The 27,929-nt window shown below is 36.1% G+C and overlaps 1 protein-coding gene and 1 pseudogene across 2 annotated transcripts in view; both read left to right on the top strand.

Annotated features, from left to right (window-relative positions):
- The window catches only part of LOC145091632 (metal tolerance protein A1-like), a 130,517-nt gene extending 116,830 nt beyond the window's left edge, over positions 1-13,687 (top strand). Inside the window, exon 3 of the transcript XR_013702237.1 lies at positions 13,508-13,687. The gene's annotated coding sequence lies outside the window, so the exon portion shown is untranslated. The remainder of the gene's footprint in view (positions 1-13,507) is intronic.
- Positions 11,302-13,687, top strand: LOC145091631 (metal tolerance protein A1 pseudogene; annotated as a pseudogene). The gene is made up of 2 exons (XR_013702236.1): positions 11,302-11,497; positions 12,230-13,687. The product of XR_013702236.1 is annotated as a metal tolerance protein A1 pseudogene (transcript).
- Positions 13,688-27,929: the final 14,242 nt, after the last annotated feature.

Consider the following 27,929-nt stretch of genomic DNA (forward strand, 5'->3'; position numbering starts at 1 on the left):
AGAAGTTGATTACCCGAAACAACAAATAATGAGTAATCGATATGGTGATAAATAAAAGGTGTTTTATTTATGCTCAATGGTTTGAGGCCATATGGGATTAGTATTATTCTTGTGGTTCATTTTGCATGTTTTGACTTCCTGAATAATTTAATTGGTTTAGAATAGTCAAATTATTCGAACGGGCCACAGTCGTTCATATGTTGGAAGTAGGTATGAATGAAGACTGTCGTGAATTGGTGTGTGGATTGTCTAAAGAGCATTAGACATAAGCAAATGTTTGCTGCAACGTTTATGAGGACTTATGAATATGAATTTGAGCATTGGATTAAACCCACGCTCACTCGGATCACTCCATGAATTGTATCACGAGTGATTGGTGAGACGATAACATCTTATATTCTTGAAACCGAGATATGTGAGTTGTATCTTGCGAGTCGGTTGCATATTGGTAATATGTAAACGCACCAGTAACTTGGTGTCATAAAACATATTGTTGTGTGTGATTCGGTGAGTGAGTGCAAGCGAGCATTGTATCAAAGTTTATCCGTTCCTTTTATCCAAAGAAGGACAAAAGCGATATCTTTGGGCCCCTCAATGATTTAGTGATGACAAACGTAAATGCTCGGCCGGGCTAGGGCTAATTTGATTTGTTCAATTAGTCAGTCGTCATAAATCGGAAGTCGAGAAATAGTACAAAGAGAATGATTTGAAATCATATCTCATATGATATCTAGAATGGAGGAATATATGATCCCTTATCTAAAGGACACGCGTATCTGATAGGATCAGCGTTGACAGCGGCTTTGGAAAGCTACGATTGCAGATCAGGATCTGAAGTCATACGCATAATAGTTATTAGACTTATCCAAGTGGGAGACTGTTGGATTAGTGTCTAAGTCCATAATTATTTTGGTATGTACTTGACCCGATGGTGCATGGTCCTTTTGGGTTGCCTTCACCAAAGCAACTTGATAGGATGAATTATGGAGAGAAAGGATTAAATATGATTTATTAATATATTATGGGAATAATATATTAAAGGAGAAATCATATTGTTTAATTAATATTAGTCAAGAATTAATTGGTAATTAGTTTTGTGACTAAAAGAGATTAATTAAACTTAAGGGACTGGAATTGTAATTATAAGATAATTCCAATATGGGCTATGGATTGTCTTAAATTAAGGAGTGGACGAATTCTATGGGGAAGCCCATAAGAAATCGTCCAAGGCCTTAATTAAATGAGTCCATGGGTTGCTTAGGGCTTAAACTTCCAAATTAGGGTTTCCTTATTAGATAACCCTAATAGCCTCCTATATATAAAGACCCCTTATGACCTAAAAACGTGGCTAAGCTTTATTCTAGGGTTTCACACGTTTTTGGGCAGCCTCTATCCTCTCTCCTCTTCATCTTCTTGCTTATGGTGTTTGTGAACCATTAGAGGAGTGACATTTGTGACTCTAAGCTTTCTAAAGTCAATACAAGGAGATTTGGGATTGTTATTGCTACATAACCATCAAGGTAACATGTTAAACCCATTCTTATTAATATGATTACTTGAATGCTAGAATTAGGGTTTATAGTCTTGGATAACTTGCATGTACAATAGAGAAACCTAGATCCAAGCATTAGGGTTTGTATGAGCACATAGGATGTTCTTGATGGGTTTTGGTCATAAGACATCCTATGTGCTCATACAAACCCTAAAGCTTGGATCTAGGTTTCTCTATTGTACATACTTTGAATCCAAGACTTTGAACCCTAATTCTAGCATATGGAAATCAGAATTCACATGTAAATAGGTTTAAGAACATACCTTGATTGTTATATAGCAATAATAATCCAATTCCTCTTTGAATTGACCTTGGAAAGCAGAGAGTCACAAGTGTCACTCCTCTAATGGCTTACAAACACCATAAGCAAGTGGAGAAGGTATAAGGAGAGAGGAGAGAGGTTAGAATTCGTATTTAGGACTTCTTGGGAAGGGATCCACGAATTCATGACCTTGGGGTTGTTTATATAGGTGTAGAGATAGGGTTTCAGTCATTATCCTTATCTAGCTGATTATCCATTAAGCAACCAATAAGATAATCCTTGAATCCTTATCATACTCGAATTCTAAGGCTTTCCAACCTTAAATTCGTTCACCATACTTATAAGATAATCCTTACCTTATTTTGTAACTATCACATAATTACAAATCAGCCCCTCTAGTTTAATTAATTACATTTGATCACAAAACTAATTATCGACCAATATTAATTAAACAAATATGATTTCTCCTTTAATATATTATTCTTATAACATATTAATAAATCATATTATCCTCTCTATCTTTATATTTCTCCAATCAAGTTGCTTTGGTGAAGGCAACCCAAAAGGACCATGCACCATCGGGTCAAGTACATACCAAAATAGTTATGGACTTAGACACTAATCCAACAGTCTCCCACTTGGATAAGTCTAACAACTATTCTGCGTATGACTTCAGATCCTGATCTGCAATCATAGCTTTCCAAAGCCGCTGTCAACTCTGATCATATCAAATACGTGTGTCCTTAGATAAGGGATCATATATTCCTCCATTCTAGATATCATATGAGATATGATTTCTAATCATTCTCTTTGTACTATATCTCGATTCCCGTTTTATGACGACTGACTAATTGAACAAATCAAATTAGCCCTAGCTCGGCCGAGCATTTACGTTTGTCATCACTAACCCATCGAGGGGCCCAAAGATATCGCTTTTATTCTACTTTGAATAAAAGGAACGGATAAACTTTGATACAATGCTCGCTTGCACTCACTCACCGAATCACACACAACAATATGTTTTATAACACCAAGTTACTGGTGCGTTTACATATTATCAATGTGCAACCGATTCGCAAGATACAACTCACACATCTCAGTTTCAAGAATATAAGATGTTATCGTGTCACTAATCACTCATGATACAATTCATGGAGTGATCCAAGTGAACGTGGGTCTAATCCAATGCTCAAATCACATTCATAAGCACTCATGAACGTTGCAGCAAACATTTGCTTATGTCTAATACTCTTTTAGACAATCCACACACCAATTCACGACAGTCTTCATTCATATCTACTTCCAACATATGAACGACTGTGGCCCGTTTGAATAATTTGATTATTCTTAATAAACTCAATTATTCTGGAAGTCAAAACATGCAAATGTGAAACACAAGAATAATACTAATCCCATATGGCCTCAATCCTTTGAGTATAAATAAAACACCTTTTATTTATCACCATATTGATTACTCATTATTTGTCGTTTCGGGTAATCAACTTCTTGCTTGAATTCCAACACTTGTCTCATGCTCCTAGTATGTACACAATGTTTACCTATGGTTCTTACTTTGTGAAATAGATCACATTGAACACATTTCCAATCATTCTCATTTCACAACTCCAAACCCTTTTCATAAGTGAAAGAATATCAAATATTTGCCACTTATAGAATATGCTAGATTCTAATCATTTTATGCAATGATCCTTTCGTAATGTCACTGCACTAAAGTCACAAAGACTATTGCCAATGATATTACAAAGTCCTCTATCGGAGATTGTCACAAGACAATTCCATAGACGTGATGTCTCTCACTCAAAGTACTTTCTTTGAACATCCTTTTGCATAGAAGTTTCTAATCTAGTCATAGATTTCTCAATATTCAATTCCCAATATGGACACACTTCCATATGTTCCATATGACAACTCATTCTTAATAGAATCTTATCTATTCATAATGATGTCGATATGGTCCATCCAATATGGAAACATTTCTATATTTTCCAATACTATACTTCCAACTACTCACAAGTGACCAATCCTCGTCGAACTTGGATTGTCCTTTGATAGTTGTTTAATTATTTTAGTCAAAACCAATTCTAGTCCCTTTTCCCTCTAAATGCGCTCGACATTTGGAAAATTTTAGAATGGTTCAACATTAAAGCATTTGCAATCGATCCTATACCCGAAGCGTATGGGACACGACGCATAATGTTTTATTTGCTATGTTCTCAAAATTCGAATTGTGAAAAGGGATGCCGTAATCATAATCGAAATTTTAAGAACACACTATGTACCTTTGACTAAATTTATTAACATTTCTCAACCTAATCCTTTAGATTTGAAATGAAGCATAATATTCTCTCCCTTAATTATAGCAAAACAACTCTTCAACTATTGCGACTTTGCAAAGTATGACTCTTGTTTTCTGTAATTAATATTGCTAACCTTGCAATACTTTCCTTAATAATCATACAATCATAACTTTTATGCTCCCACTATCTTTGATGATTATTATAAAACATAACACTTATGCTCCCACTAGCTTCGACATGTATTCATAAACATCTTAACTTTCAGAAAACAATGCTTATTGAATTTCTTAAGTTCATGTTTCTAATACTTAGTGCTTTGATAATCCTTTATCAACACATTTGCCTTCGATAGTTCATATGTGTGTCTAAACAATTAAGACTAATTGCCAAACCTCACAATTCAAATTATGGAAAGGGATGTCGTAACCATAATTGAATTCGAGAATGCAATTTTACAATCACTATCTTCTTAAAATCTGTCTTAGTGAAAGCATTTCCTCACAATCATTTTCATGAAGGAGGAAATCTTATGACACTTAGATTTGAGCGGTGTATGTGTTCTTATCCATGTGAATTTGTTAAAACTAAAGTTTACAACAAATTCAAACTCATATGGACCGAACTTTCTTAATCTTGATTTCTTGCCTTTATGGTAGCACAACTGCCCACCATGTCTTCCAAGTAGTTAAGCAACTCACCCTTTCCTATCAATGTACCTTTCATTGATTAAGGTGCTTTGCCTTTTATGCGTTCAAAATGAGAACTCATAGAACTCACATGCATAATTAACTCGATTGGATTGGCACAGAATCAAAATAATGTCAACACGATAGGTTGTGAACCTCAACTCGTGTGCTAGTGATGATCGATAAGGTTTATTTGATTTGTTCTTGAAACCTTTCAAGACCATTAAGACTCCCACTGACTCCTTGACATATAAGATTCTCTTGTCATTAACCATTTCTTGACAAACAAATATTCAAGAGTTAGTGTAGTTTTTATCAAAACACTTCATAAATTGGTACTAGTTGGCCTTTGTCTTATTCAAGACATCACAACTTCCCACATTTGATGAATGTTATAAACCTTTAATACTTTTCACTCATTGTCACAATCTTAACTTTAAGACTTATTATTGGAACGAAGTATGATTGACTTATTGATTTAACCATTTCTTCAATTCTTGATTCCTCTTCTTAGACATACAATTGTACTAAGACTCACTTAGAGGATCAATTGAGATATGGTTCTTAATCACTAAGACATATCATAAAGCATAAAAGCTACTCTCCCTTTTTCTTAGAATGGAGAAACTTTTATCTTTCTGCCTACTTGATTCTTCTTATTCGTTCTGCTATTGATCTAAACCCTTTAATCAATTCAGAATTACACTTAATCTTGTGAGTATAATCATATTTACTAAACCTTTAGTAAATCATGATGAATATCTTTGTTACTCTTATGGTGGACTTGATCAACACGCAACTTTGTGTGCTCGATCTCTTAGTCCTTCATTTGACACTTTGTCAACGAATCAGTCTAATTTCCAAATACGAAATTTCTCATTCATCGTGCATCCACGTTGCATGATTCCAAGTTTCTGTCCAATTGAAACTTTGGGCGATGAGAAACTCTCCCTATTTGGTAAATTCTTGACATTTCCATAATAACATAACTAGGAATCATATCCATTCGAACATCAATTTTCATAACGATTTCATTGTAAGGAAATAAATAAATAAATAAGTCGAACAAAATTTATTTTATTTATAAAAGCAGCGGAAAAATTTGTCCTTACAACGCAAAATCCATTGAAAACTATGTACAAAAGAAAATTTCTAACAACTCTATCATAACTTTCTAAGCTCAAAATTTAATCTTCAAGTCCATGCGATCGAAATCCATCTCTTGTGATTAGATTCATCTTGCTCTCTTATCAAGCTTCCTTTCTTTTCACCGACCCTACAAAACACTCAAATGTAATCTTATTACATCATGTATTAAGAATCAATGAATAGGAACTTAATGGAGTTAGATAGTGGATTTTTACCTAAAGCGCAGTCATACCTTTGACTCTCCCATCTCTTAGATCTCTTAGGTAATTAGGGCAACTTCGTCTCCAATGCCCCTTCTCTTGGCAATAAAAGCAAATTGACTCTTTTGGAATAACACATGGAACTACTTCAGACATCGCCTTTCTCTTATGATCAAACTTTTCGATCATTGCATGTCTTTCATTGCCATTGTCTATATCCATAGAGTTCTTGAAGGCAGATTCACCAATCAACCTTGCTTTTTCTATTGCGCCAAACCATTGCTGATTCGGCAGCAATAAGCATATAGGTGAGATCTATAAGGGTCACGTTGTGGTTCGTCATATAGTACTCTCTTACGAACTCACTATATGAGTTGGGAAGTGACTGAAGAACCCAATCAACAGCCATCTCTTCACTAACAACGGATCCCATCATTCTTAGTCTATCAATGCGCGACTTCATCCCTAGGACGTGTGCACACACCGACTTTCCTTCTTTATGTTTACTTGCCAATAGGGCTTGAGTGATATTGAACCTTTCAATTTTACAATCTTGTGGGTTAGGGAGAATAATTGTAGGAGGAGGAGGAAGTGAAGCATGATTTCTTGATCCTCGATCGAATTGTGGAATATCATCTTCATGTGGAATGCTTGTTCCACGGGATTTGGGAAGACCATAGTTGTCGAACTTTGACATCTATAATACGGGAGAAAACGAATTCAAGTTAGTTGATTGAATGAGTCCTTAGTAAATCACCCAAATGAGATACTAAGGCTAGGACCCAACACAATATTCTACAACTCGGGAGAGGGATGCCGTAACCCTAATTGCAGAATATTTGAAGGTAAGTGAATGACGATTCACTAATTTCCACCATGAAAAACGAAAAAGAATTTTAAGTTTTAACTCTATGAAAACTCCTAGATCCTTTGAGATACATTGAACTTTCAATGGCATGTTTATATCTCGATATGCCCCTCTTGTTTGTGACTGGGATGCCGAGGATCACAAAGCGGGTGTGAATAACCATGCAAACTACATGGTGCCCTCACATGTTACAGTCACCTATTCGATGTGCCGGTAAACCACACACGCTCCACCGAACTATGACAAACATTGAGTCACCCTTTGCTACCTTTGCTTAGACCCATTTAGTGTGCCGGTTAACCACACACGCTCCACTAACGTCTTCGCAAGGGCACAAAGTGTAATTTCATGGAATTGCATCAATTTACTTTTGCCTAAGTAACTAAGATTGGGAATTTTTGAAAACATTTAGTTACTTTTATAATTCATTATACTTATAATGGAAGGTTTCGTCCTATCCTACCCGTTCGGCTAACGACCCTCCATTAGTCAAGAGTGCGGTGGGTAAGAGTGGATACCCATTCAATCGCCATTTTATAGGCAATTTCCTTAAACACCCCTTATAGACCAGCTTCGTGAATGAGGCCTACTAACGGTAAGACTGACTTTTAGTTATACATATATATATAATGTTAGACTTTTAATGTTATATATAGTATAGGGTGTATTTTACACTTTTAAAATATTAGGTGGTTCAATTTAACAATTATACTTTTAATTTACTTAAATTTTAAACCTAAACTTTTATGGATTTATTAAACCTCTTTAATTAAACACCTTAATTAGTTAATAAAACCATAAGGGTGTGATTTGAACTTTTTCAAAACTATACTAGAGTTTTTAGAATTTAACATTCCTAATTAAACTTTTAATCAACTTTTAAATTCCAAAACTTGAGGGCAAGTTTTGAAACATTTCAACACATTAGGGTTTAGAATTTAAATATGCATCAAAATTAAACTATTTAATTAAAATTTAAATTCCAAAAATTGAGGGCAAGTTTTGAAACCTTTTTTCAAAACATTAGGGTTTCAACTATTTAAATTTCAAAACAACAAAACTTTTGGGGTTCAAATTTAAACTATAAAACCTAAAGGGCCAAATATGAAACTTTTTACAACAACAAGGATCAAATAACAAATAATTCAAATTAACATTTAATCACATAATTATCCATATTTGATTTGTTTAATGATTTCTTGCAAAACAATTTATCAATTTACTCAAAATAATTAATCAATTATCTTATAAGGAAACAATTATCTTATTAATTGATAAATATCTTCAATTAGATCAAAATTATAGTCAAATATATCATATAATCGGATTAATAATGATCTAACATGATAAGGTAATTATCCCAATGCAAAAACAGCAAGAAATCCCGAGATAAGCACTGTCTGACGCACCGACTCGCCGAGTCACCCTCTGGAACTCGCCGAGTAGGGCTGACTCGCCGAGTCCAAGAGTGACTCGCCGAGTCAGGTCGAACAGTGAGGCCAAAACACGATTTTTAGTTACATCAAGCATCAATACAATAGAAACCAATCATGGCTCTGATACCACTGATGGGTTTTGGTCATAAGACATCCTATGTGCTCATACAAACCCTAAAGCTTGGATCTAGGTTTCTCTATTGTACATACTTTGAATCCAAGACTTTGAACCCTAATTCTAGCATATGGAAATCAGAATTCACATGTAAATAGGTTTAAGAACATACCTTGATTGTTATATAGCAATAACAATCCAATTCCTCTTTGAATTGACCTTGGAAAGCAGAGAGTCACAAGTGTCACTCCTCTAATGGCTTACAAACACCATAAGCAAGTGGAGAAGGTATAATGAGAGAGGAGAGAGGTTAGAATTCGTATTTGGGACTTCTTGGGAAGGGATCCACGAATTCATGACCTTGGGGTTGTTTATATAGGTGTAGAGATAGGGTTTCAGTCATTATCCTTATCTAGCTGATTATCCATTAAGCAACCAATAAGATAATCCTTGAATCCTTATCATACTCGAATTCTAAGGCTTTCCAACCTTAAATTCGTTCACCATACTTATAAGATAATCCTTACCTTATTTTGTAACTATCACATAATTACAAATCAGCCCCTCTAGTTTAATTAATTACATTTGATCACAAAACTAATTATCGACCAATATTAATTAAACAAATATGATTTCTCCTTTAATATATTATTCTTATAACATATTAATAAATCATATTATCCTCTCTATCTTTATATTTCTCCAATCAAGTTGCTTTGGTGAAGGCAACCCAAAAGGACCATGCACCATCGGGTCAAGTACATACCAAAATAGTTATGGACTTAGACACTAATCCAACAGTTCTTAGGACCAAAACCCATCACATACACCTTTAGCCTAAAAAAATGAGCTTATCCTCGTAATAGCAAAATTACATTTCAACATTCTTTATTAAGTTTGTGTTATTTTTTTAAGAGGTAAAATGTATGTAGTGTATAAACAACATTTGCAAGCATATGTAGAAGAAGAATGTGTACCAAATGTTTTGCAGTCTAGACTATTTGTTTTTTAACGAATATTGGTTGCTAAAATAAAATGATTTTATAAACTTAAAAAGGTTTTTAAAGACTAAAAGTTAATAATTTCTTGTCTTACAACATTGAAATATAATCAAAACAACTGCAATATATATATATATATATATATATATATATATATATATATATATATATATATATATATATATATAGGTTCATGTGAGACGGCCTAATTTTGTGAGACCGTGAGACACATTTTTTTTATTTTTTTTAGTTAATTCAAGTTCCGAAAATAATATTAAATTTTTTTTTTGGATTTTTCCATTTATTTTGCATTTTAAAATTATTTTTTAGAATATGTACAGTGTAATATTCTATTAGAATATTTCACGTATTTTTAAAAAAAATGGGATTTTTTTATTTTTTTTTTAGTTAATTCAAGTTTCGAAAATAATATTTAAAAAAAGAATTTTTAGATTTTTCCATTTATTTTGCATTTTAAAATTATTTTTTAGAATATATACAGTGTAATATTTTATTAGAATATTTCACGTATTTAAAAAAAAAACGGGATATTTTTTATTTATTTTAATTTTTTTAGTTAATTCAAGTTCCTAAAATAATATTTAAAAAAAGAATTTTTGGATTTTTCCATTTATTATGCATTTTAAAATTATTTTTAGATTTGGTCTCACGGTCTCACAAAATTAGAATGGTCTAAAATGAACCTGAACCTATATATATATATATATATATATATATATATATATATATATATATATATATATATATATCCCTATTCTAATAAATGAATAGTTTTAATCTTCATTTGACATGTGTCACTCTAATACAATTCTTTATTAATATCATGCCACATAACCAAGAGATATAATAGACAACCCTTTAAAATTCAAATTTACTTTTTCTAATTATATTTTAAATTTGAAGCTATAATAACTTTAAAATTTTGATATATCTCATAATTAATGATTTATTTAAAGTAATTGATAAATAATTTATGAATTTTTATTATGAAAATTTAATTTTTATTGTAACCGTGGTTCCCACGGGTTATAAACTAGTATATATATATATATATATATATATATATATATATATATATATATATATATATATATATATATATTGTATGCAATAAATGTATTTTCATCCGGAGATATAAGTGCTCAATAATAGTTAAAAAAAACAAACACCAACTCTTATGTTCTTAGCTTGAAAAAAAAACCATTTCAAGAGACCTAATATTAGTGTATAATAAAAAGAAGTAGAAACGTAATCTAAGATTTAGAATCAATTAATCTTTTAGAGGATTGATGTTTAGGGAAAATATGATTTAGAGGGATATATGGTTACATGTTATTAATGAAATAGTAAAAAAATACGTTAAACTTAGGTTTATTTTGAAATAAAGATTTTAGGTCTAAAGTGGAAAAATGCAAAATACAATCTTTTATAAACAAATAATAATACAAAAACTCAATTTACCCGTTGTTAACGTACTGAGAAGTGAACTAACACAATAATAAACAAAAATTTTATGTTTTTTGAAAAAGAAAAAAGTTTAGATCTAAAAACAAAGAACTCTAAATATAATATAAGATAATAATAGATAAAAATTTGGTGATTTATTAACAAAATAAGTTTAGATCTAAAAACAAAAAAACTTAAATATACAGTGTTTTATAGAAATAATATTAAAAACCGAACTTATCAATCGTTACCCAAATCGGGAATGATTACATACCCAGAAACACAAAACAAATGGAGACGCCATTCGATTCTCTATATAAATCCATGATAACCCCTGCTGCTTCGCATTACACATACAGAATCCCTTCCCTTTTGATCATCACGAGCTCTGAAATTAAAACCTAGGGGTTTTGGGTTTTCTAAATCTAATCGATTGGTCGAAGGTAAACCCTACGATTCTCTATCTTTTTCAGTATTCCATGGATTTAAGTTCATCTGTATCGACGTTTGATTATTTGCATAGCTCCGTTTGTGATTGGATTATCCTATCTTTGTACTCGAATAGTATTATCGGAAGCCACACCTTTTGGAATCTTCGTCCCTGACTTTTTGGAGAATTATAATCCCTTATTCCCATTATTAGTTTGTGCTGTTTAAAAGATTCATTCCACATAGAATAATCCTCAACTGCTGTATGCGTTCTGTCAAATCCTTGTTCATAGACCCCTTTCTTCTGTACGTGTATGTATAATCCTTCAAAGTGATTGATTGATGGTCGTTTGTTTATATTTTTTCTTCTCAAAGTGATTTGTAAACAGTTTTTGCACTTGTTTATTCTGATCTTCCTTACATCAGGTTCGTAAGTTGGTTTCTTCTACTGTTTTTCTACATTCAGTTTTGAAAGTCTAACCCAATGTCCCAATCTGAAGGTTCTTTCTTATTATGAATTCAAAATCCTGATGTTAATGTGCTACAAATTTCCTTTGCTGTGTTTTGTCGTTACTTTTTTCAAGTTGATATTATTTATGTTGAATCAGTTATTGATAAATCTGTATGATCTAATCTAAACCTTAATTTAATTGCTGGTTTGGCAATGACTTAATGTGATGTTTCTATCATTTATCTTACATAATGACACACAGTTTTGTGTATGCATTAATGATTTGATGTTACAGATGGATGCTGAAAACCATGAACATGGACACACTGTCGACATATCTGCTGCCCTTCCATCTGAAGAGAACAACAGGCAAACTGTAAACAAGGTTTGTGGTGGAGCACCATGTGGATTCTCAGACTCAAAAACCACTTCCAGGGAGGCAAAAGAAAGATCAGCATCAATGTGGAAACTCTGGTTTGGAGTGATCCTGTGTATCATATTTATGAGCGTAGAAGTTGTAGGTGGAATCAAAGCAAACAGTCTGGCAATCCTTACAGATGCTGCTCATCTCTTATCAGATGTTGCAGCTTTTGCAATCTCTCTGTTCTCTGTTTGGGCTTCTGGATGGGAAGCCACACCCAGGCAATCTTATGGGTTTTTCAGGATTGAAATTCTTGGGACTTTAGTTTCGATCCAAATCATTTGGTTGTTAACTGGAATCCTAGTTTATGAAGCCATTGAGCGTCTCCTTCATGGCACAGTTGATGTTGAAGGCAGTCTAATGTTTGGCATCGCGTCATTTGGCTTGATTGTCAACATTCTCATGATGTTCATACTAGGCCATGACCATGGCCATGGCCATAGCCATAGCCATGGACATGGACATGGACATGACCATGATCATGACCATGGTGAAGATGATGTTCATATCCATGGAGTTAGTGTCACAACCCACCAACACCACCATCATGATCATGGTCATGAACATGATCATGATGAAGGACACGGTGAGCCTCTATTGAAAACCTACTCATCAAAAGAAACGAAGAAAAGGGGGAATATAAATGTGCAAGGTGCGTATCTTCATGTTTTAGGGGATTTAATACAGAGTATCGGGGTAATGATAGGGGCAGGGGTAATATGGTACAAACCAAGCTTAAAAGTAATAGATCCGATATGTACTTTGCTGTTTTCGGTTATTGTTCTGTATACAACCATCAACATGCTTCGTGACATATTGGAGGTATTAATGGAGAGCACACCAAGAGAAATCGATGCAACAAGTCTTGAAAGAGGGCTTTGTGAAATAGAAGAAGTGGTTGCGATTCATGAGTTGCATATTTGGGCAATTACTGTTGGGAAAGTGTTGTTGGCATGCCACGTCAGGATCAGGCCTGAAGCTGATGCTGATATGGTTCTTGATAAGGTCGTGGATTATATCAAAAGAGAGTATAACATCAGCCATGTCACCATTCAGATTGAAAGAGAATAAATAAATCAGTTTTTAATCCTTTAAAAATTTTGGGTGACATCTGACATGATTCTTTTAGTGTTTTATATAGTTGTGGGTCAGGTTTATGTGCAGGGATTATGGTTTTAAGATTTTGTTTTTTTTTTTTGTCATCTTGTTTGGGTTTGTATCTTTTTGATGGCATAAAATGCAAAAAAAAAAAAAAACATTTGTGTGGGGGATCTTTATTGGTTAGAAATATGAATATAGATTTTCCCACTTTGTGGAATGTTTTTAATGATAGATTATTTATTGTTTTGTTTGTGTTGAAGTGGTCGAAAGAGTGTAGAGGCTGTCATGAATAGGGAAAGTGATATAAAATATTGTCGTTTGGTTGCAGCGAGTGTAAAAGGATGTTTGGTATCAACCATACACGTTCATATAATGTTGTGTTTAGGAGATCTTTAGGTGGATTTTCTTTCTTTTTCTTTGAGCCACAAAGAATCTTGCACGTTTTAAAATCATTACAACTCATAACTTAATATTTTAATCTACAAATAGAAGGGGTATTCACTAAAATAAGCTAAACAAGGGGATACTATGATTGCTTTTTCTTTAGTGAAATAATCACATATTTCTTAATATGACTCTTGTGAAATGCAAAATACTATTTTTTTTTTACAAAAGCTTTTCTAAAATATTATGTTGTTTGTGGCATTTGAAGACTTAATCCTCATAGTTCCACGGAAATTAGATTATGAGAATACAGAAATTTGAGCCATGATATCTTCTCTTTTGAAACACAATTTCTTTAGGTTAAAGTTACATTTCAATTTGAGAAATATCTATTATTTTGTGATATATGATGTTATTTTATTAAATGGTAAAATAGAGGTTTGTAGTTGGGGCCATTAGAATTAAATGATTTTTGCAGACAATTTGCAAGATGCATGATTTGTTACGCAATAAAGGGAAAGAAAACAATAAAACAACCCACAGAATAATATGGTTTGTATGATATGACATAGATCTACAGACAAAACGGGATAATTTTATCTATTACTCGACTTTTTCAAACGTGATTACAATGAAATCTCTAACCATGGATACTTATAACTGTAAACTCTAGTAACTACATATATGGCCAAATCCATAAACAAGTAAATCCAGAATAATTAAATAGGTCCATGTTTACTTTTGGGTAGCCACTTGTTTCTCTTGGAGGATGGTTTGCCCAATTCATGTGGTGTGAAAGGTACCATAGGTATTGTATGAGTCCGATGTTTACTTTTGGTAAAAAAAAAAGATTGAATCGTATTATCCTTGTTATAAACATAAAATAAATCATGTGTTTCCTATTAAATTATGTCTTTTCTTGTAAAAAAAAAAAAGCAAATGAATTAAAATTTTAAGTTAAAATAAGAGAAGAATGCTAGATTTTTTGAAAGAACCATGATGAAGAGGGTGCATTTTGAGAAATCAAGATTTTATGATGCCAACTATGCGATACTAAAAGCAAAAACATTGCATATGTTGTTTACTTCAAAATAAACACAAAACACAAGTTGGTTTGGTATTTTTGACTTTAAAGATTCAAACTTACCAATTTCTGAATTCAAAATTGATGTAGACCTTCTTTTTACTTTTGATTCTTCAATTTCCTCTTCAGAATTGTTTTAGTTGCACATTTATCGTAGTTATACTTAGCTATCATCTAATTAAAGATTTGTGTGGTAATATGTTAAGTGCTATGAAGTCATATATGCTTTCTCTATATCGGCATTCTCCAAATAATAATAATAATAATAATAATAATAATAAATAAATAAATACTTTCAGTGCATTATTCATTTATTAGGCATTGTTTGGGCCTTACCTTTCTACTTTCAGTAGATCCAACAAGTAAAAACGAATACTTGAAACTAGAAATGGGCAAAACGGGCCATTTACTACAATTTAATATACAACCAAACAGCTGATATAAATAGTCAGGCCTTCATAGCGGGTCGGATTCTTTTTTAGGAGATTTAAAGTAAGTCATTATATATATATATATATATATATATATATATATATATATATATATATATATATATATATATATATATATATATATATATATATATATATATATATATTCATTAAGAATGTCTGGTACTTCACCATTTTTGATTTATTTTGCAGGCATTATGGTGCATGGCTCTTGGAGCTTGGAGCATGGATTTTGGAGCTTTGGAGCATGAAGAGAAGATGAACCGATCATTCAATGGTAGAAAACATGAAGACATAGCCCAATTCATTATTGCATTGTCATCATAGCAAAGGACTACGTTTGAAATGCGGTTCTTGTCACATTAACATGGGTCGTTTTTGTCCTTTATCATCTCATATTTGAGTAACATGACCCGTGGTGAAGCTAGACTGAAGATGGAGCCAACAATGAAGACTTATTTGATTTTTAGCAAAAAGTATGGGTCATGCCAAAAACACATGGTCAAGACAAATGGCCATGCCAAAAACACATGGGCAAAAGGCATGGCCATGCTAAAAACGCATGGCCTTATGGCATGCACGTGAACATTAATTAAAATAGGAGATGTCGCCATTTTGAGGCAGCGATGGTTTCTGGAGCAACTTTGGGCGATTTTGGGAGATTTCTTGGAGTTTTTGAGAAGACCTAATCATTGCAAACACTTTTGATTTCTTTTTCGTAAGCATTAAACATTCCAATTCCATCTTTATTCTTGTTTTATTTGTTCTTAGCCATGTGTGGCTAATAAACCCTAGTTTCTAGTTCTTGTTCAAAACATGTTGATTGCTTGACTTGAAGGATACGATTTGATGTTTGATTTGTGATTCTATTCTAGTGATTTTGTTTTTGTTTAAACTAGAATCCATGAATTTGATTTATGTTTGATTGGCCACTTTCATGAATTGAATTTTTGTGCAGTTAATTAACTTTTAGGGCACCTAATTGTTCTATAAAGTTAATGATTGGTAACAAACAATAAGTTTTCATATTGTAAGACATATATCCCATGTTTCTACACTTCTGAGCGTATGAGAAGAAATAAACATTGTTGGGAAGCTTGTACAAAACTTAATGCAATTTTTCAATACAATCTAAGAGCGTGTTTAGGTTGAATTAGTAAAGCTAGGTCTAGTCAAAGAGAGTATTTTGGTTAGATAATTTGGCAAGCGAGAGGTATTAGAGCATGTTAATATCTTTCAATAACAACTTAGAATAGCAATCATGAATTACATCAAGTCATAATCAAGTTGAACAACAACATTAAGAACTAGAACTAGAACCATTCAATCAAATTGTTTACAAGTTTATTTCATTTTGTGCATACTTTTAAATTATATTGTTATTTTATTATTTTACTTTTGCAAATAAATCCCCCTTTTGTGTTGTGCAAAGAGGTATAGACTTTTATCCCGTGTCTCTGTGGTTCGACCCTGCTTGCATTCTACTACTTTTTAGTGCATTAAAGCAGTGTATTTGGAGTCTGTTGTACCCCTATTATTTGATGGTTTTGACACGCCTAACAAATTGGCGTCGTTGCCGGGGACACGACCCTACCAATTGTTTATGCCTAGATCTTTTCGTACAAGTACACCACTTCCAACTGACTCAGAGATAGAGAAGACTACAAAGAAGCTACGGAAGCAAGCCAAGCTTCGTAAGAGGCAACCGGTTTCCCAAACTTCTTCATCATCTAGCCTCCAGTCATCAACATTTGGGAGGATATACCCCTCTCAAGTGTGTCATAAACTGAAACAGAAAACCCCTCATCATCACGTCAGCCATCCTCATCCAGAAATACCACCCCACCCTCTTCACCTACTCATAACAGCCCAAACAAACCACCAATCATACCATGGGAGATAACCATGGAGGAAATCCACCTCCAAATCCACCACCCGAGCAAACCCTTTGCCAATGGGCAAGACAAGAGGTTAGTCAACAACCTCTTTGCATCATTTATCCGGTAGCCACAAACCTTGAACTAAAATTTGGATTTATCCACCTCCTCCCAATCTTTAGAGGCCTAGAAAACGAAGATCCCCACAAGTTCCTCACAGAGTTCCATGTTGTGTGTGCTGGCATGAAACCACGCAATGTCACGGAGGACCAAATCAATCTTAGGGCATTCCCCTTTGCAGTGCAAGACTCAACAAAAGATTGGCTTTATGACCTTCCACCGGGAACGGTCAACACATGGGTGGATCTTGCATGCCTCTTCTTAGATAAATACTTCCCAGAAATGAAAGCCTCGACCCTAATAAGAGAGATAATTGGGATCAAACAACACAAGAGAGAAGCCTTTCATACATATTGGAAGAGGTTCAAAATGCTTTGTGCCCGTTGCCCAAAGCATGGTATTAGTGAGTATCAAATCCTCCAATACTTCATTGAAGGCATGACTCCTTGGGAATGAAGACTTCTTAATGCCTCAAGTGGAGGATCTTTGACCGATAAGACCCCAACGGAGATTCAGGATCTCATAAAAAACATGGCGGAGGATTCAAAGCATACTAGGCAAGATGAAGATTGGTATAAGGATGCACCCTGAGATGTAAAAAAGGTGCACACTCCTCAAATTGAAGCTCAACTATTCGAGTTCACCAAGGTGGTAATGATGATTGCTAAGGAAAAAGGTGTGCAATCCACACCCCGTCCTTGTGGTATTTGCACTCAAGTCGGACACCCGACCGATATGTGTCCTCAATTGCAAGAAGAAGAATATGAAGAAGCAAATGATATAGGAGGCTATTATGGGCACAATCAAAGAACCTATGATCAGCTTTGAGGCAATCAAGGGTGGAACAACAACCAAAACATGGGCTATCAACAAATAACACCACCCCATTACCAAGAAAGGCCTCCATTCCCACAACAAAATTACCAACCGAGGCAAGCACAACCTCCTTCTCAAAAAGTCGGGTCCTCAAGCATGTCCTTAGAAGACATAGTCAAAAGCCTTGCCACTAGCACTCAAAGTTTTCAACAAGAAAGCAAGGCAAGCATCAAGAATCTTGAGCACTAAATGGCACAACTTGCTCAATCGGTGAGCAAAATGGAGAATCAAGGAAAGCTACCTCCTCAAACTGAAAAGAACCCAAAGTACAATTCTTGTGTAATTAGATTGAGGAGTGGAAGGAAATATGATGGCCCGAAGATGCTCGAAGAAGAAGAAGAGGAGTTAGTGATAGAAGAACCACCAAAGAAATATGAAAGGAAAGAAAAAAATGGTGGAGAAAAAGAAGTTAGAAGAGAAAGAAACAAAGATCACACCACCACCTTTTCCATCAAGATTGAGCAGCAACAAAAAAGAGAGAGAAGATAGTGAAATCATGGAAATGTTTCGGAAAGTTGAAGTCAACATCCCTCTCTTAGACGTGATCAAACAGGTACCTAGATATGCTAAGTTCCTTAAGGAACTTTGCACATCTAAAAAGAAGTTGCGAGGTAATGAGACAGTGAAAGTAAGTGAAAATGTTTTTGTAGTTTTACAGAAAAGGATGCCCCCAAAGTGCAAGGATCCAGGTGTTTTCACCGTTCCTTGAAAATTGGGAAACCTTTATGTCCCCCGTGCTATTCTAGATTTAGGAGCTTCAATCAATGTTTTACCATATTCTGTTTATAAATCTATTGGCATAGGCATTTTAACAAAAACCGGGGTGATCATCCAACTTGTAGATCATTCTATAGTACACCCAAAAGGTGTATTAGAGGATGTTTTAGTGCAAGTTAATAAACTTGTCTTTCCTGTGGATTTTTATGTGCTTGATATGGGAGATGATGACCACCCATCCTTGAGTTTCATACTTTTAGGTAGACCATTCTTAAAAACAGCAAGAACAAAAATTGATGTCTACAATGGTACATTGTCTATGGAATTTGATGGGGAGGTCATCAACTTCAATATCTATGAAGAAATGAGGTACCAAGGTGATGTTCATTGTATAAATTTTGTTGATATGATCCAACCTTTGACTAAAAAGTGTTTTGATTTAACTAACCGTGATTTGTTGGAGTTAGTTTTGAGCAGGAATTTTGATGACAATTCAGTCACGGAGATTGCAGGAAATTTCAAGTTAGATGAAGAGTTGATGGAAATAGTGGAGTTCATGGAAGAAAGGAAGAAAATGAGGTATGATAATAACAATGTGAAATTGCCCATTTCTAACACAAAACTTCTTCCTTCTATTGTGTAGGCACCTAAGCTAGAATTGAGGACTCTTCCAGCTCATTTGAAGTATGCATACTTTGGAGAAGAGAAACTTTGCCTGTCATTATCTCCAACAAGTTGTCCATTGCAGAAGAAGATGAGTTGGTAACTTTGCTGAAAAAGTATAAGAAAGCTATTGGGTGGACAATTGCTGACATAAAAGGGTTGAGTCCTTCCTTGTGCATGCATAAGATTCTCATGGAGGAAGACTTCAAACCAACGCGAGAGACACAAAGAAGATTAAATCCACCCATGATGGAGGTGGTAAAGAAAGAAATCATGAAGCTTTTGGATGTAGGTATGATCTGCCCCAACTCAGATAGTAAATGGGTGAGCCCCATTCAGGTAGTCCCGAAAAAAGTCGGGGTCACAGTTGTCAAGAAATACGAGGGAGACTTGGTGCCAACCCATGTGCAAAACGGGTGGAGGGTTTGTATTGACTATAGAAAGCTGAATGCCTCAACGAGAAAAGACCATTTTCTCTTGCCATTTATTGACAAAATGTTAGAGAGATTGGCGGGTAAATCTCATTACTGTTGCTTGGATGGTTTCTCGCGTTTTCATCAAATTCCGGTAGCCCCAGAAGACCAAGAGAAAACCACCTTCACTTGTCCCTTTAGCACATTTGCTTATAGGTGTATGCCTTTTGGTCTATGCAATGCACCTGCAACATTTCTGAGATGCATGGTGAGCATTTTTTCTGAATATGTTGAAAACATCATTGAAGTCTTCATGGATGATTTCACAGTCTATGGAAACTCATTTGATAAATGTTTAAGCAATCTAACAAAATTTTTGCAAAGGTGCATTGACACGGATCTTGTGCTTAACTATGAAAAATGCCATTTCATGGTGGACAAAGGATTAATTTTAGGTCATATTGTGTCCCAAAAAGGCTTGGAAGTTGACAAAGCCAATATACTTGTTATTAAGAGTCTTATTTACCCTACAAATGTTTGGGAAGTTCATTCGTTTCTTGGCCATGCAGGTTTCTATCAGCGGTTCATCAAATATTTTTCGAAGATTACGGTGCCGATGTGTCAACTAATCCAAAAAGTTACTGAATTTTAGTTCACTCAGCCATGCAAGGATGCTTTTGATCGTTTGAAGGGTTTAATCACCTATGCTCCAATCATCCAACCGCCTAATTGGGATCTCCTGTTTGAGATCATGTGTGATGCGAGCAACACGACTATTGGGGTGGTATTGGGTCAAAAGGTGGATCGAGCACATCATGTCATCTACGATGCATCAAAGACCCTTGATAGTGCATAGAGAAACTATACCACAACAGAAAAGACTTGCTTGTTATTTTTTTTGCACTATAGAAGTTCTGACAATACCTCCTTGGAACTAAAGTGATCATATATTCGGACCATGCAGCCATAAAGCTCTTACTTACCAATAAAGATTCAAAGTCGAGGTTAATACAGTGGATGCTACTTTTGCAACAGTTCGATATTGAGATCAAAGATTAAAGCGGGAAAGAGAACCTAGTCGCCGATCATTTGAGACGAATAGTTCAACCCAAAGATGTGACTCCCATCCATGACACATTCCCAGACGAGAACTTGTTTGCTATCCAAACACCACCTTGGTATGCGAATATATGCAACTTCATGGTCAGGAGAAAGTTCCCACCCGATCTCACGAGGTCATAGAGAAATAAGATCAAGAAAGATGCGAGAAGGTACATTTGGGATGATCCGTACCTTTTGAAACATTGTGCAGATCAGGTAATAAGAAGATGTGTTGAAGAACATGAGGTACAATCCATCCTCAACTTTTGTCATAGTTATGCTTGTGGAGGGCATTTTGGTCATCAAAGAACTGCTAGGAAAATTTTAGACTGTGGATTTTACTGGCCTCGACTCTTTCATGACTCTTACACTTTTTGTAAAAGTTGTGAGAGATGTCAAATGACTGGCTCTTTAAGTTCCCGAAACCAAATTCCTTTGACCCCCATCGTGGTTCGTGAAATATTTGATATATGGGGTATTGATTTTATGGGCCATTTTCCTTCATCCTTTGGGAATTTATACATCCTTTTGGTTGTTGATTATGTTTCCAAATGGGTAGAGGCAAAGGCAACAAGAACTGATGATGCTAAAGTTGTTGTAGATTTTGTCAAGACTAACATCTTATGTAGGTTTGGAACTCCAAAAGCCTTGATCAGTGACAGAGGCACACACTTCTTTAACAAAACTCTTGGATCAGTTCTCAAGAAGTATGGAGTCCAACATCGGGTGTCCACAACTTATCACCCGCAAACAAATGGACAAGCTGAAGTGTCAAAAAGAGAAATCAAGTCCATACTTGAGAAAACAGTGAACACAAACCATAAAGATTGGATTTTGAGATTAGAAGATGCTCTTTGGGCATACCAAACTGCATATAGAACTCCAATTGCGATGTCACCTTATATAATTGTGTTTGGCAAAGCCTGTCATCTCCCTGTTGAACTGGAGCACAAAGCTTTCTGGGCTTTCAAAAAGCTAAACATGAAGATTGAAAGTTAGAGATTCAAGAGTTGGAGGAAAAAAGAAATGAAGCATTCGAGAGTTCACGCATCTTCAAAAATAAGGCCAAAGCATTCCATGATAAGTACCTCTCCCGTAAGACCTTTGAGATTGCTCAAAAGGTATTACTCTATGACTCTCAACTTAAATGGTTTTCCGGTAAGTTACGGTCCTGGTGGGTGGGACCGTTCATTGTTACTAATGTATTTGATCACGATGTATTTGAGATTAAGAGTAAAAAAAATGGGAAAAGTGTTCAAAGTTAATGGCCATAGGTTAAAGATTTTATATGAAGGTTTCCAAGAGAAAGACATGGAGGTTGATAGCTTGGAATGTCCGGACTACATTGAGTAAATCAAAAGGGCAAAGTCGAGCCAAAGACTTGAAACAAGAGCAGCTAACCGAGAGGCAACTCGGCAATATTTCTTTTAATTTTCCTTTCCGTGTTGCAATGTTTTTGAGTCTTTTTGAGGGTTCCGTACAAATAATTTTCCTATCTAGTGATCGAGAGTAAATTGTAAAAAAAAAGTAACAGAAAGAAAACGCATGGTCTCACATAAAATCGCATGGGCTAGCTCTAAAACACATGCCCTGCGTGCGCTTCGAGAGTTTTAAAGAAAAAATATTTTTGGTGCGGGCTAACATGAAAATGCACGAGCTAAGCCATGAAAAGCACGTCCTATGGGTCAAACGTGCGTCCATGTCGCACTTCTCCGAAAAAAACGCACGGTGAGGAATTACAAATCGCATGGGTCAAGAGAAAAAAACCACACGGCCTACCCTAGACTGTGCCGATTGTCGACCTAATCTAAAAATGCACAGTCGGTGCTTCGAAGTCGCTGTCTCCCGAGAATCCAGAAAAACACATGATCAAGACTCAAATCTCACAGACGAAATTCACGGGTGAAGGCAGCTTCTATCGACTTGGGTCGTGCAAACTCGGAAAACTGTGCGTCCCTCTCCCTTTCTCACGATCGTACCTCCTTGATCGCTAGTCGCATCCTCGCCCTCTAAACCCATCTTCGCCGATAACCCTCCAAACCTAGTGTAGGGTTTGATTTTTCTTCAAGTAATCTAACAATAAAGATCAAAAGGTATGTTATTATGGGTTCCTAACTTCATCAAATTCATTTTCTAGGTTGAAATTCATCAATTAGTGGGTACAATTTGAATTTTTCTTCATAAACCCTAGTTCTTGATTTGGAAAGTTTATATTGATTCTTGTACTAGGTTTCAAAAATTCTTATATAGGGTTTGAATAACAAGCTTGGGGAGGTGTTTTTGGAAGGAAGATTGGAAGCTTTCATCTCCAATTGGGCATTCCACGATTGAAGAGTTCATGCTTTCTTGAGGTTGAAGATGAAGTGAACAATACAAGCCAACACCACAAATTCAAGCGTTTGAACGGTACACTCCTTCCATATCTCAAGTTTTACGCATTGATTTTAAGTTTGTTTAGCTAGAATTGTTGTGAATCTGTTCTTGTGCTTCATACAATTGTTAATTCATGCTTGTCTAGTTGTGTTCTAGTCTTTGGTCACCACCTGTCTATTATAAATCAGGTTTGTCATCATGCCAAAACGCAAAAATCCAAAGCTAAAAGAACAATTGGAATCCAGATATGGTGCACCACCATTATTCACAATTATCTTGAGCACCGTGACCGATTCCTTCACCTGAAAGACCATGAATATTCTCAACAATAGTTTGTAGATATTCCCACTCTCCAAGAACTAGGAGTTTATGACGGCGTCCTTAGGTTGTTTAGCAAAGTCGGTTGGAAGAAACTTCTCACTTTGGCACCAATGGAATCGTATAAAAACACAACCATTGAATTTCTTACAATCTTTGGAATTCAATAACAATGCCAAAGGTCTCTCATTCTGTCTCATGCAGTCGCAATTTTTCCCGAGTCTAAACGATCTTAGTGGGTTTGTTGGGATTTCTACATTCAATACATATGGTACCAACTTAGGATACATGCGAGAGAAAAATACCCTTTTCAAAACCAAAGCCTTTTGGAAGGAAATAACAAGACTTGATGTGTATGAGGCTCGATCCGCCAAAACATCCCAAATCATTCATCCGGTCTTAAGGGTGGCCCTCTGAATTTGTAACATCCCAAGTTCGGAAGCAAGAAGTTGGAGGGTGCTAAGTGTAAACTAAGGAAGCTACTCGACGAGTAGGTATGCTACTCGTCGAGTCAGAGCAGGATTGATCGCGGGTTTAAGTTCTCAACTCGCCGAGTCAGCGGTTTGGACTCGACGAGTTGGTGTTGAAGAGAGAAAACCCTAATCTCGAGAGTTGCACCCTATTTAAAGGACTTTATGTCCTTCCCCCAGCCTCCTAATCCTCCTGAGAGTTCCATAAAACCCTATTTTCGTGTGAGGCTTCATTGTTGAGGAGATTGGGACATGGAAGAGGAAATTGTTGGAAGGAGCTTGAGAAATTTGAAGCTAGCATCAAGGGGTTTGTATAGATCTGGGATCTACATCAGATTTGGGAACATCTTTGAGGTAAGGAGCCCTTATCTTAAGTTATTTCCTTTGTGGTTCATCTTTGGTGGTTGTTTTGGGAGTTCTTTAACTTGTTTTGAGACCTATCTCGGATTTGGAGTTAGATCTGGGGTTGCTACTCCAGATCTAGACTCATGATGGCCTAGAATGTCATAAAGCTTCAGTCTTTGAGTTGTTGGTGAAGCCCCTTTGTCTAAATCCCAAGCCCTAGTATGTTTTGGGCCTATATCTCCTTGGTTTCACGTAAATTTTGCAACTTTATGTCAGGGTTAGATTGTGGAAGGGTGCATCTATGGATTGGAGCCCCTGCATGGCTCGAAAAACTTCTGAATGGATTGAGAACTGGAGAGACCCGACGAGTCACACGAGTGTACTCGACGAGTTGTATGAACATAAGCATGGACTCGGCGAGTGGAAGAACAACTCGCCAAGTCTGTTGAAGATTGCCTTGGACTCGACGAGTCTGGTCGCAGACCCCAACCTCTTTTGGTTAAATCCTTGGATTAAGTGAGTCGGTCGGCGGCTCAGTGAGCCGGACAGGATGGGACTCAGAGATCGTTGGACTCGACGAGTCTTAGGGCGACTCAGCGAGTTGAGTCATATTATGGGAGTTTCTGAGTATAGGAACTCGACGAGTCGTCGGGGTGACTCGGCGAGTAGAATCAACCAGGAAGGCTGACTTTGACTGAGGTCTTTGACTTTGACCAAGAGTTGACCATTTTGACTTCCAAGGGTATTTTGGTAATTTTGGGTATTTATGGAATTGGTTGTTTGGTAATGTTCTGTGGTGAAGATCGTGTCGGTGGTCAGAGCAGCATGGTCTTATCTTTCCAATCGGCAATTGCAGGCGAGTTCTCCTCACTATATCGACAGGGTCTACAGCACCAAGGCCCTTTATCGGATGGAAATCCGGGTATTGTTTGTTATGTTATTGCTTTGCTAGATATGCATCCTGGTATTTAGGATGGTGTTATGTTAGTGACCTGGTTAAGGTCGGTACCCGGTATATAGGGTAATGTTATGCTAGTGACTGGTTAGGTCGGAATCCTGGTTAGGATGTTGCAATGTTATTGATATGCTAGATACATCCTGGTTTAGGATGGTTGCTATGTTATTGATATGCTAGATTTCATCCTGTTTTAGGATGGTTGCTATGTTATTGATATGCTAGATACATCCTGGTTTAGGATGGTTGCTATGTTATTGATATGCTAGATTGCATCCTGGTATAGGATGGTTGCTATGTTATTGATATGGTAGATACATCCTGGTTTAGGGTGGTTGATATGTTATTGATATGCTAGATACATATTGGTTTAGGATGGTTGCTATGTTACTGATATGCTATGTGATCTGTTAGATTGTTTGTCTGGTTAAGGATTGTTATGCGATTAATTATTTATTGTGCATATGGTTGTTTGACGGGGGATTGGGTTGAGGCGGGTCCGGCCTTGTGCTGTAGGCCAACATACCCAGGGCGGACCGGATATTCCGAAGGCCCAACGAGCGGTCCGGATAGGCTAAAGGCCCCAAGAGGGCGGACCAGACGTGCCGAGCCTCGGAGAGTGGACCACGCTGACTGAAGGCCCGGTATGGGCGGACCACTCATACTGTAGACTCAGAGAGTGGACCAGGTGGATTGAAGGCCTAGTGCGGGCGGACCAATCACACTGTAGACCCGATGTGCATGGTTGTTATATTTGTGATATCTTATGAGTATGTTTATGTGTGGTTGGTATTTTGGGGGTAACTTACTAAGCTTTCGGGCTTACAGTTCAGTGTTTTGTTTCAGGTACTTCAGGAGAATGTGGCAAGGCGAAGGCGTGATCGTACCGCTCCTCATGTTTTATGATTCATGTGATATCGTTCTGGGGGATACTCTGATGTTTAAACTATTTTGAAAATAAGATGTATGAACTTAATGGTTTTTGAATGAATTAAAATGTTTTAATTTGGCTTAAATTTTACGATCATTACAGAATTATTGCTAATATTGTCTTCCCCCAAGAAGACGTTAGCAGAGTCGGTAGAGGGAGCTAGAAATTCTTTCGTGCATGGTCACCGGCTTGAAGAGACCACATTTTGGTGCCTTCCTGGCTTACAAACTTCGCTAGGTCTCCACTAGCGATTCCAGGCTTATCCACTCTGGCGGGATTATCACTTATCTTTCCACCCGCCTTACTTGTGCCGAGTTCTTTAAGAGCATGCGCCCGAATCTCGAGAAAAACATGCAAGGCTCCAATACCATCACATCCAATGTCCTTTTAGCCTCATCCTTCTTTCGTAGAGAAGGTGATGATAGTCTCACATGGTTGGTGCAGGGTGAGCCACATTTCCGAGTTCCTATTGGGGACTTCAGCTCTCTCTAACTCCAATAGGACATCACTCAAACTTGGTGGTGTCTACCAAAGAACACTTCTGCAAATTCCATTCCACGCGCTCTCGCGCCCATCCCGAGAGCTCCTGAGCGGCTGGTCGTCGACCACGAAGACGACATCCCTATTCCTACCGCTCACTCCACTACTCCCATTGCAGGGGGATCCACTTCTGTTGCCTCAGGAGAGACCGCACGTTACTTCTAAACCCGACGGGCGACTGAGTACTATGACACATATATGAGGCGTTTTGATCACCTTGATCAAGTTGTTGCCAACATGCACGCTGATTTGTCTGCAACCAACGCCTCCGTTCAATAATTGACATAAACGGTACAAGAAGCTATGCAGTTCATGCAACATCCCCCCCCCCTGCGCTCAATAGGTTGCCCTACCCTCTCCGAGCATCGAGGACAATGCTAAATCTTAAGCTTGGGGAGAGGTCTTTGTACATTAGGTTCTAGTCTCCACATGCATTTAAAAAAAATACAAAAAGATTTTGCTTTTAACTATTTCTTAGTTTACCCAAAAAAAAATACAAAAAGATTTTTCTTTTAACTATTTCTTAGTTTACCCAAAAAAAAAAACAAAAACAAAAACAAAACAAAAAAAAATCAATCTAAAGGAACCTAATCTTCTTGAATCAGTTGAAGTGGTAAATTAGTCATGGCTTGAGATTAGAACTTGTTTGTTTTTCATTAAATATCTTGAAACAATAAAATCACACGAACATGTCTCCCGAAGCTACTCGTGCAAAACAAAAAATGATAAGGTTATCAACACCGAAGCATAACAACAGATATAATTTATCCCGTGGAACGCACGGCCGGTCTTATGAGTAGTAAGTGCTCGTTCATATCCAAACTTCAAATTCAAAAGAGCCAGAAAATGAATAT

This window comes from Lactuca serriola, chromosome 3, assembly GCF_051521515.1.
Source record: "Lactuca serriola cultivar US96UC23 chromosome 3, Lser_US96UC23_V15, whole genome shotgun sequence".
Taxonomy (NCBI): Eukaryota; Viridiplantae; Streptophyta; class Magnoliopsida; order Asterales; family Asteraceae; genus Lactuca; species Lactuca serriola.